The sequence below is a fragment of the Papaver somniferum genome, chromosome 3 (assembly GCF_003573695.1).
Source record: "Papaver somniferum cultivar HN1 chromosome 3, ASM357369v1, whole genome shotgun sequence".
NCBI classification, from domain to species: Eukaryota; Viridiplantae; Streptophyta; class Magnoliopsida; order Ranunculales; family Papaveraceae; genus Papaver; species Papaver somniferum.
In genome coordinates, this window is record NC_039360.1 from 157544946 (window position 1) to 157555802 (window position 10857).

A 10857-nucleotide genomic window follows, 5' to 3' on the forward strand; every position below is an offset into this window, starting at 1 on the left:
TACTTACTAGTACCGCACCATACAGTACGGTCGCACATGCTTTTGTTGATGGAGAACGCACTGTTGTTGGCACAACCTAGAGTTCCAGTTCATGCATCCATCGCCTCATTTTTTGCATAAAAATTGTTTCCCTGTAGGCTGTAGATATCCGATATGGAAGTTAACAATATGCAATATCCACCAACTATTAACGTGATTAGTGGATACATTTCAAACTCAACAATATGATCCACATCACTTTCTTCAGTAGATGCTCCCAAAGTCCCAGTAATACACTATCCCTTGCATGGTTCTTATCTTCCTGATTGCCACCCAGCACAGATCTTCAAGTTCAAGTCACGAATTTAACTTGGAAACTTCTAGCTGAAATCATTCAACACATTCATAAGGATAATTCTGGGCATTTTTAGTACATCTCTTGACTTGGTAAGATATATTGTCTCTCCTCCTAAGAACCCCTGCCAAACTATGTGCTAATTGCAATATCTAGACTGTAGTAGTCCCGTTTAAATGAAAGGGAAGGAGTCCCCTTGGAGTAGATGGTCCACTCTGGAATACTTCTAACTGTGCAGGAATCCCACGACCTGGAAAGTTTAAGATATATCTTTCTAGGTAGTATTTCATGACTACTTCCATTGTCGAACATATTAGTCTCTGATGGAGGAACAACCCAACCATTCTCACGGGGAGACCTGGATTTTTACCATTACTTGCAAATTTCGAATTCCTTACTAGGGAATGACCTCTCCCTGTTAAATGAACAATAGCTCGTAGCCTGGGAGAAACGTCCCTGTTCGTCGCAGCTTCTTTGTCTACTCGACACCAAAATATATAAGGCAACCGGCTTCAGCTCCTGCTCCGCTCTTGTCGATCTCTATTTGAATAAGGTGAGTCACGACGAGCATGACGATATGGAGGTGGAGACCTGCTAAAGCTACGGCCTCGTCGAGGTGTGATGCTACGACGTCGTGGAGGTGGAGATCTCCTTCCCTGGGGGCTATTACCACTGTAGCAGAATGGAGCAGAGGCAGAAGACAACAAACATCTGTGGATTCTAGTGATGACCTATATAGGATAAACTTCGCAGCTTCAACTAATCCGTAATTGTGCAGGTGGGAAAGGACTACCGTCCTTCAAGTAACCGAATGCATCATACATGCCGGTATATTTATGATGTTGTATATGTACCAGGCCAGATGACCACTATTCCTGACTTCGATTATGGCAGTTGAATGACCATAAAGGTTGTACCTCAGTAGATTCGTAATGAAAATAGCACAAGGACGTATTCCTTGCTCAAACGCCAATTAATTCCAGTACTCACTTGTCAGCTCCTTAGCATGTCGGAACATCGATACCCTTGTGTAGGAAATAGACCAGATGATAGCTTGTTGCTGTCATCTCTTTCTCCCAAGTACCAAGTCGTGTTGATGCACTTGTGAAGGTACCATATATGCCGTAGCTTTATGCTGACCCAAAAACGAACACCTGATAAGATCATGAAATTGATGAGAAATTCACTTATGACAAACCAATCAACCAATACAAATCAATTTTTATGGTTGCCAATTGGAATCTTAGAAATTTCTCATTAGCGATATGTCAAATAGTTTATATGCGAAGGCTGAAAACTTGGTTTTCACTTTGCCAATTAACACGTCTAAAGTTTTATATAAACAAAGAACTAAAAGATGATCAAAAACCATGGTACACCATGTCCCGCATATTTGAGGATATATAAATACCATATACCCCACGAAATCTATTCACAAAGCACATACTAACCAGGTACAGTTTCATGACGACCACAATATTAAAGAGACAAAACAGTCACCGTAAGAAACTGATACAACTCAAATTTAACCCTATTTGATTATTTATTAATTGTTATTCTATGATAATTTCTTGTCTTAAGATTGTTGGTGAATAACAATTAAAATTGATCAAACAACTGAATAATATAAGAGGCATTTATCTGATTTTTTTGTGTCTTCTCCTTTAGTTAACTGTTGGTGTCTTGAAGACTTGAACATCCTGCTAAACACCATAAAAAGAAGAAACTGGTAATGGTGTATTGAGGCGCATGTTCAACATACTGTCCTTAAGACAAAAATGCCCTGCTACACTCCAAAAAAGGATGTTGCTATAGCCCTACTGGACATCTGCCTCCAAGATACAACAATCTCAATAAAGTTTGAAGAGCACACTCAAACCTTATTCTATCTAGAACTTGGCAGCGGAAAACACATGAAAAGTACTAAAACCCTCGTATCAAAACGTAGAAGACGAAGAAGTAATTCTCAATGTATGACAGAAAATAAAAAAAAAGAGTTTTTTTTTTTTAAAAACCCTAACCCAAATCCAAAATATATAAGCTGAACTTATCCCGTAAAAACTAAGAGATAAATTTGAAAGGTGTTTTTATTTTTGGAAAAACCGTTTTATTATTAATTTTTATTCACATAAAACTGTATTTTTCCAACACTACATACATGTGCATCTAACATAAAATGGATTACATTCATTTGGCATTTTATACAATCAATACCAAAATAAAGACAAACAAAACCTGCCATAAAATAGTATAACAAGTGATTTATGGTCTATCATGATGCATAAATGATAAGTATCATTGATGAAGACCCTCATCAATTGGAGGTGGTGTTATATATGGGGGAGGTGGAGGCAAAGGACTTGTTGAACAACCGAATGCAGCACAATCCACAGGGTGCGAAAGAACCGATGAACAATCCTCCTCTGATCGCTGTAATGGTTGTTCTGGAAAACAGTTCTTTCTATTATCCTTACCAGGTAGCTCCAAACAGCTTGGTGCATCGCCATCGAAATAATCATACGAGTATGTAAAATTTCCCAATTTCGGAAAAGAACAAATACTAGGTGGGATATCTCCTGAAAATTTGTTGTGTCCAACATTTAGTTGCTCCAAACTCTTCATATCACCCATCATCTCAGGCAGTGGCCCAACAAAATTGTTGAAACTTATGTCGAAAACGGTCAACTTATTCAAACTTCCAATATCTGGTGGTAAACATGAATGCAGCCCATTGTTCATAAGAATAATCTCATTCAGTGTTCGTGCCATTTTTCTCATGTCGGGAGGGAAACAACCTTTAAGTTTGTTATTTGCCAATACAAGCACGGAAACAGTCGAGTTGGCGAAGTTATCCGGGATGGCGAACCGAAATTTGTTGTTGTATATAAAAAGCACATCGAGTTTCATATCAAAGAGATTGGAAGGAACTTTGCCTTTGAATTTATTAAATCGAATATCTAGAAATTTTAGTGAAGGTAGACAAAGTACTACCGAAGGGAACTTACCTGCAAATTTATTGTTACTGATATCCAACTCAAACAAAAGACGAAGATACTTAAAAGTTCCAGGTACCGTTCCGCAAAAACGATTCGAGTTGATGTGGAAAAGGGCGAGATCGGTAAGAAGACCAAGTTCACGTGGTAATGAACCAGCAATATTTTGATGGTTAAGATCAATTCCTGCAACTGTTTCAATGTAAAGATTATCAAGTGCTGGTGCACAAAAAACACCATTGTAGCTGCAGACATCGGGTCCATATCAATTCGATGTAAACTTCTTTGGATCAGATATAATTGTTGGAAAAACGATTAATAAAAATACTTTTTAAAGATTTTAATTTAGTGTTTCTTTTGTGAATGAAAACTTATTAGTCTCACATAGTGGAGTTTCCACTCTTTAGTTGTTTTTAAGAGACTATATAAGATTTTTAGTCCCACATAGGGGAGGAGCTCTTCTTAACTTGAGTTTGTCAATTATATAAACAAATTCACTTCTTTTGTAAAAGTATGGAAAAAAAAGGGTTGCTCTATATTCTAGAGGGACCCTTATATGGTAAAGGAGTTGCTCTATATTTTAGAGGGATCCCTATATGGAAAACATGGGAAAGGGGTTTCTCTATATTTTAGATAGACCCCAAAGGGGATTCTCTATATATTATAAAGACCCCCAAGGGAAATATTTTGTATTGCTTTCTTTAGCATTCGCGATTTTCCTTAATGTTTTTTTCGGAGTTGCCAAGCTCAAGTTGAGCATCTACTACATATGCTAGTAGTAGGTGTATTAGGGTGTTTTATCCTGGAGATATCCGTCCTGTGAGGATATAGCATCACTCTTGAGTGTAGCCGGGCGCTAATGTCTTAAGGACAGCGTGTTGAACACGCGACTCACTCTGTTTTCCAAAGTTTTGCCTTGTTGCTGTAGATATGGGGAGCTTGTTCATTTCGTCAAAGCAATCACTTCCACTATAAAGGAGCTAAGTATCAATAACTTTTTGCTTATTTGATTTTTCTTTGTTTTTGATTATTGCACCCAACAATCTTAAGACATTATTTATTTGTAATAATCGAAAATGGTTGGTCTTGTGAATCATGGATGTTAATTGTGGAGTGAAAAACAAAAAACGAATTTTTGGTCAGCTGTAGAGTTTCGAATTTATCTCTCAACATAGAAGGACTTTCGATGACCTCTTTTGACACAACGTAGTAGACATCCTGATAATTACCCGCGTAAAATTTCAGAATTTTTGGAGTTGTAAAAATACTTTTTTGATATTTTACAAAACAGAAAAACGTTTCTGAAAAATTCTGACAAGCAGAAATTTGTTGTTAACTAAATTAATTTTTGTGGGGTAACCATGAGTTTTTTGAAACGCTGATTCAAACGAAGTTTGTATATCTAAAGGTGTCATCTCCGAGGGACATGGCTAATAGCCGCATGTGGTTGGAAACAAATCTTTCAAAGATGGCAAAGGTGAGAACATCGAACGCAACACTAAGCGTGGTCTTCAAAATAAAGGTATGTTTCGTAAACCTGAATCTAGCATTACTTTAATTAAGGGTGATTTTTATGTTCGTAAATTCCTATCCATATGGCATTAAATTGTAGACAACGTAAAAACCTTAATAAGTAGTAAGTTAATGCTAATTTAGTTGAAACAAACTAGAACGAGTTCAGTGACATGATGTCGGAAGTTATTTTAATAACCAATGTAAGAGATATTGATGGGTGGACTTTGGAGCCACTAAGCATGTTTGCTGAAACAAAGACCTGTTCACCTCCTATTAGAGGATAGGGGATGTCGAGAAACTCTATATGAGTAACTCATCTGCAACAGAGGTTGCATAAAAGGAAAAGGTCGAGCAGAAGCTCATATCTGTAATATTCTCACATTGAATGAAGTTTTCATGTTCCGGGAATATGCAAGAATCTTGTATCTTTTTATGTTGTAGATGGTAAAAGATTGAAGATCTTAAGTGAATTTAGAAAACTTGTTGTAACTAAGGGCAGTGATTTTTTAGGCGACGGTTATAAGACTTAGGGTCTTTATAAGCTTAAAGGAAAATCTGATAAAATGAACATAGTTGATTCTTGTGCTTTCTTTTGTGTGACTTTGACATGTAAATTATAAGTCAATGCATAAACTGGATAGCATAGGCTACGTACCCAAATTTAATTTGGATATTGAACACAAAAGTTAAATTCGCGTAGAATCAAAATATGATAAAAAACCTTTTAGCAAAATGTTCATAGAAATTCTAAACCCTTAGAATTAATTCACTCGGACCTAGTTGACATGAATCCGGTTCAAATTAGAGGTGGTAAGAAATGGTTTATTACTTTTATAGACGACTGTACTAGTTATTGTCATATATATTTGCTTAGAGGTAAGGATGATGCCTTAGAACCTTTAAGATGTATAAAATTGAAGTTGAAAACCAAATGAATACTACCATTAAAACCATTAGGTCTGACCGTGGTGGTGAGTATAAAATTCCTAAAGGAGATTTCTGTGTAAAACATGGCATAATACACGAAGTTACCCCTCCTTATTCACCTCAGTCGAGTGGTGTAGCTGAACGTAAGAACCGTACCCTTAAGGAGATGATGAATGCCATGTTAATTAGTTCAGGATTACCTTCTAACTTGTGGGGTGAAGCTGTCCTCTCAGCCTGCTATATCCTGAACAGAGTACCTTTTAAAGGATCAGATAAAACTCCACATGAACTGTGGAAAGGTAGACAACCTTATTATGCATACTTCAAAGTGTGGGGGTGTTTGGCTAAGATTGCCATCCCTAAACCTAAAATAGAGGACCCAAAAATATAGCTTCGTCCATAACATTTACCGAAACCCCACTCTGCTAAGAAGCTTCATTTAGTGAAATGGACAAAGTCCGTCTGAAGCAGACTTGGGATCATGCTAGTTTACCTCCGGGAAGTAAGACCATAGGATGTAAATGAGTCTTTAAGAGGAAACGTAAGATAGATGGAACTGTGGAAAAATTATGAGGCTAGGTTGATATCTAAAGGATATAAACTAAAAGTAGGTGTGCATTTCCTTGATTCTAATTCGCATGTGACAAGAATTACTTCTGTTGAGATGCTAATTCTTATTACTGCCATAAACAACTTAGAGATAAATCAGATGGATGTTAATACAAATTTTATAAAGTCGTGAATTAGATAAAGAAATTTACATTGACCAACCTGAGGACTTTGTAGTGAAAGGTTGTGAAGACAAAGATTGCAAGTTGAACAAATCTTTGTATTGTTTTCAAATAAGCACGTAAACAGTGACATGATAATTTGATCATGTGATAATGAGTAGTGGATTTAAGGTAATGAATCTGACAAGTATATTTGCAAGTAACTTGTTAAGGATGCCTATGTGATTGTATGCTTGTATATTGATGATATGCTTATACTTGATATAAAAGTAGATATAATTAATTTCACTAAAACTTACGCTGAATGATAACGTTGACTTGAAAGACTTAGACCTTATTGATGTAATCATAAGGATGAGGATTAGTAGATAATCTAACATTTATAGTCTTAGTCATTCTCATTGTGTTGAATTTGTGCTTATGAGATACAATCAGTCTGATTGTAAGCATGCCTTACTCCGTACGATTCTTCTTGTAGATTCGAGAAAAATAAGAGTAATGGAATATCTTAACTTGAATACTCAAGAGTTATAGGATGTCTGATGAATTTAATGAACTGTAAGAGTCCAGACATTGCCTATATTGTGAGTAAGTTAAGTATATATACTTGTAGTCCAGAACAAGAGCATTGGGATGCGCTTAATAGAGTATTATGGTACCTAAAATACTCTATTACCTTTTGTTTTATTTATGAAAGGTATCTTGTTGTCCTTGAGGGACTTTGTGATGCAAACTGGATAGTTGACTCAGAGGAATCTAAGTCTACCAGTGGATATGTTTTCACTCTAGCAAGAGGGTTTGTTTCTGGAAGTTTTTCAGACAAACATATATTGCTCAATTCATTATGGAATCTGAGAGTATTGCGTTAGATAAAGCACGAGAGAGGGCCGAGTGCCTAAGATGCTTTTTAGAAGACATTCCTCTCTGGCATAGGCTTGTGCCAGCTATATCTATACATTGTGTTAGCCAAGCTATAATAGTTAAAGCTAAATAATAACTAATCTCAATCGGCGTTATTTCCATTGATTGGCTAAAGTCCAAGGAGAATTTCGCGCAACCTTTGACGAAAGGTTTGTACAAAGAGATAGTCAAAAATGCATCGAGGGGGTTGGGGCTTAAGCTCATATATTAAACTTACCATGAAGGATACTCAACCTTGCTGACTGGAGATCCCGTGATCAAGGTTTCGAATGAGAAACTAATTTGTGGTGGGTAAAGGTAAACACTATCAGAGATTTTCATTCTCTGTCCCTTCCCTATGGTGTAAACGTGATAGTGTGACTGCATGTGGAGGATGACTTTTTAATAAGTCTTAATGAGTTCTATAGTTTCAATTTAAGATTGAAGTGGGGTGTAGCAGTAAACACTCTTGATGGAATTCACCTATCTGAATGGGGAAGTGGGTCGCTTCCTATGAGAATATGAGCTGATTCTCTAGAGCATTCTGAGAAACAGGATAAGTCCAGGGCCAAAACGGACACAACGGCACGAGCTTGGCAGCAACCTTGGAGATATCATGCGTGGTTATTATCGCGGATTACACCAAACGCTAGCAGTTCAAGACATCGCGTTCACTGTCTAGCAAGTAGTTCCGGTAATCTCTCACTAAGCAAAGGTTCAAGACCTCATGGACACCTCTGTCTATAGTGGTATTTCCTGTTTTTCGTTTTTATTTATTTTTAATTCATTTTGATAAAATGAGTTTTATGTTGTTTTTATGGTCTTGGTATTACTAGTTCTTAGGACCTAAGGGTCACTAAGGGTTCACTAGTTCATGATTTTTCACTTTGGTGAAAGAAACCTTTAGTCTCACTTGTGAGAAACTAAAGATGAAAGCTCTCTATACTATTATGATTTATGCAATCCATAGTATGACCCTGGGATCAACACACTACTGTGTGAAGGAGAGGACGTTGAAATGGCTAGTATGAATTCAACATGCACGATCTGTCTTTTTGTTCAGTCAGTTCGGATCGTGAGATTGGGTTGTTGATTTACCAAGATCTATCTGTGTTTTTCACGTTTTATTGAGTTTTCATTCATGTGGGGGATTGTTGGAAAAACAATTAATAAAAATACTTTTTAAAGATTTTAATTTAGCGTTTCTTTTATGAATGAAAACTTATTAGTCCTACATAGTGGAGTTTCCACTCTTTAGTTGTTTTTAAGAGACTATATAAGATTTTTAGTCCCACATAGGGGAGGAGCTCTTCTTAACTTGAGTTTGTCAATTATATAAACAAATTCACTTCTTTTGTAAAAGTATGGAAGAAAAAAGGGGTTGCTCTATATTTTAGAGGGACCCCTATATGGAAAACATGGGAAAGGGTTTCTCTATATTTTAGAGAGACCCCAAAGGGGATTCTCTATATATTAGAGAGACCCCCAAGGGAAATATTTTGTATTGCTTTCTTTAGCATTCGCGATGATCCTTAATGTTTTTTTCGGAGTTGCCAAGCTCAAGTTGAGCATCTACTACATATGCTAGTAGTAGGTGTATTAGGGTGTTTTATCCTGAAGATATTCGTCCCGTGAGGCTATAGCATCACTCTTGAGTGTACCCGGGCGCTAATGTCTTAAGGACAGCGTGTTGAACACGCGACTCACTCTGTTTTCCAAAGTTTTTCCTTGTTGCTGTAGATATGGGGAGCTTGTTCATTTCGTCAAAGCAATCACTTCCACTATAAAGGAGCTAAGTATCAATAACTTTTTTCTTATTTGATTTTTCTTTGTTTTTGATTATTGAACCCAACAATAATTGCATGTTTCCATGCTTGAAGAGCTTTGTAAGCACTTCTGAGTCTAGGATTAGAGAAATGATGGCGTTGGTGGGCATGATGAGAGGGTACTCGAGCTAAGCAAAGAACAATGATAATGCCTAACAGACCAAAACGAAGAAATGGTTGGTTTCTCATTTTTGTGTTCTTCTGATATAATCTAACTAGTTTCAATTGGAAGGGAGTTATAGAGATTATATATGGAATTAGAGATTAGCTTAATCAAGAATGACATGACGGTTGTGACGGTCGATGGAAACAGCATTGACAATGTCTAACTTTACCTTTTTTTTTCTCCAAAAACTAAAACCAACTTGGAGTAAAATACTAATTGACTGGGTGTTGATTCTGGTATTCCAGACAGACTGATCCAAACTCCATATTTACTCTTCAACAACACAAGAGAAAAGAATCAAAAGAGCATATATTATCTACGATATTTAAGAAAATAAAAATAATTGATTTGACTATATATGTTGCACTTGCAGTACTGGATAAAAAAAATTGAATTTAGCTTGCTTGTTTTTCTGTTCTTTCTTTTTCGTTTTACATGATTTCGAATTAACATCCTGCAAGATTAGGAACAAAAGATACACGCAACATCTCTTTATGTCCCCGATCAAAATTTGTTTAGACTTTAGAACTTTTCTTTCGTTTCTTATACCTAGCTAGCTGGTTGCAATTTCCTATGTTTATTTTACTTTTAATGTTGAAATTTTCTTTTACACAATCAAATGACTAATTCCAGATAAAACGAAGCTTGCAAGCTAGGTACCAATCTTTCACAGAAATCGTGCATACATCAAAATCACGCGTATATAGATTATAGAGTGGATAATTGCAATTTGCATGGATAGAAGAAATATATACATATACTTGAAATACAAAGAAAAGATCTTTAACTTTAAATAAATAAAAAGTCAATGAAGATTTGTTTTTGTTTTTGTTTTTTGAACCACAAACATATATACAAGGATGTTAAGGCTGCCTTGATGTAAAAGAAGATGATGTAATCTAAAGATATATACAAGTTGCCTTAGTGTCGATGTAATCAGCACCATAAATGGAATTTTACTTCTCTTAGAGCAAGGGTTATTGACAGAGTATTTTCATTAAAAGAAAAGAGAGTTAAAGCAAGAAAAAAAATCATGTCTGGTGCTACAATGATAGGGCGAAGAGACAGGGGCGGAGGCAGGTTTGGAGGAAAGGGGTGCAAAATTTTTGCTCTCGGACGCCATAAGCTAAATATGGGTGCAAACTGGGCTTGGGTCACATTTTATGATAAAAAAGAAACCTGTTTTCAGGCATACTAAATAATGCCAAAATAGGGTCACTGACTCACTAAATAAAAAATAACATCACCCTTTATCCGCCCTTTTTGATAATGACATAATTACCCTTATATAATTAGTGTTAATGATTATGATTAGATTTGATTAATTAGGAATTTTAAGGATTGATTAAAAATTAAATTATTAGTGGTAAATTAGTAGAGAAATCAAATTTATGTGAGAGAGTTGGGATTTTTGAGAGGAGGAAGAAGAAGAAGAAGAAGTGAAAAAAAACTTGCATTTTGAGAT

At 36.0% G+C, this 10857-nt stretch overlaps 1 pseudogene; it reads right to left on the reverse strand.

Annotated features, from left to right (window-relative positions):
• Window positions 1–2629: 2629 nt before the first annotated feature.
• Window positions 2630–9415, reverse strand: LOC113360161 (annotated as a pseudogene).
• Between the last annotated feature and the right edge of the window lie 1442 nt (window positions 9416–10857).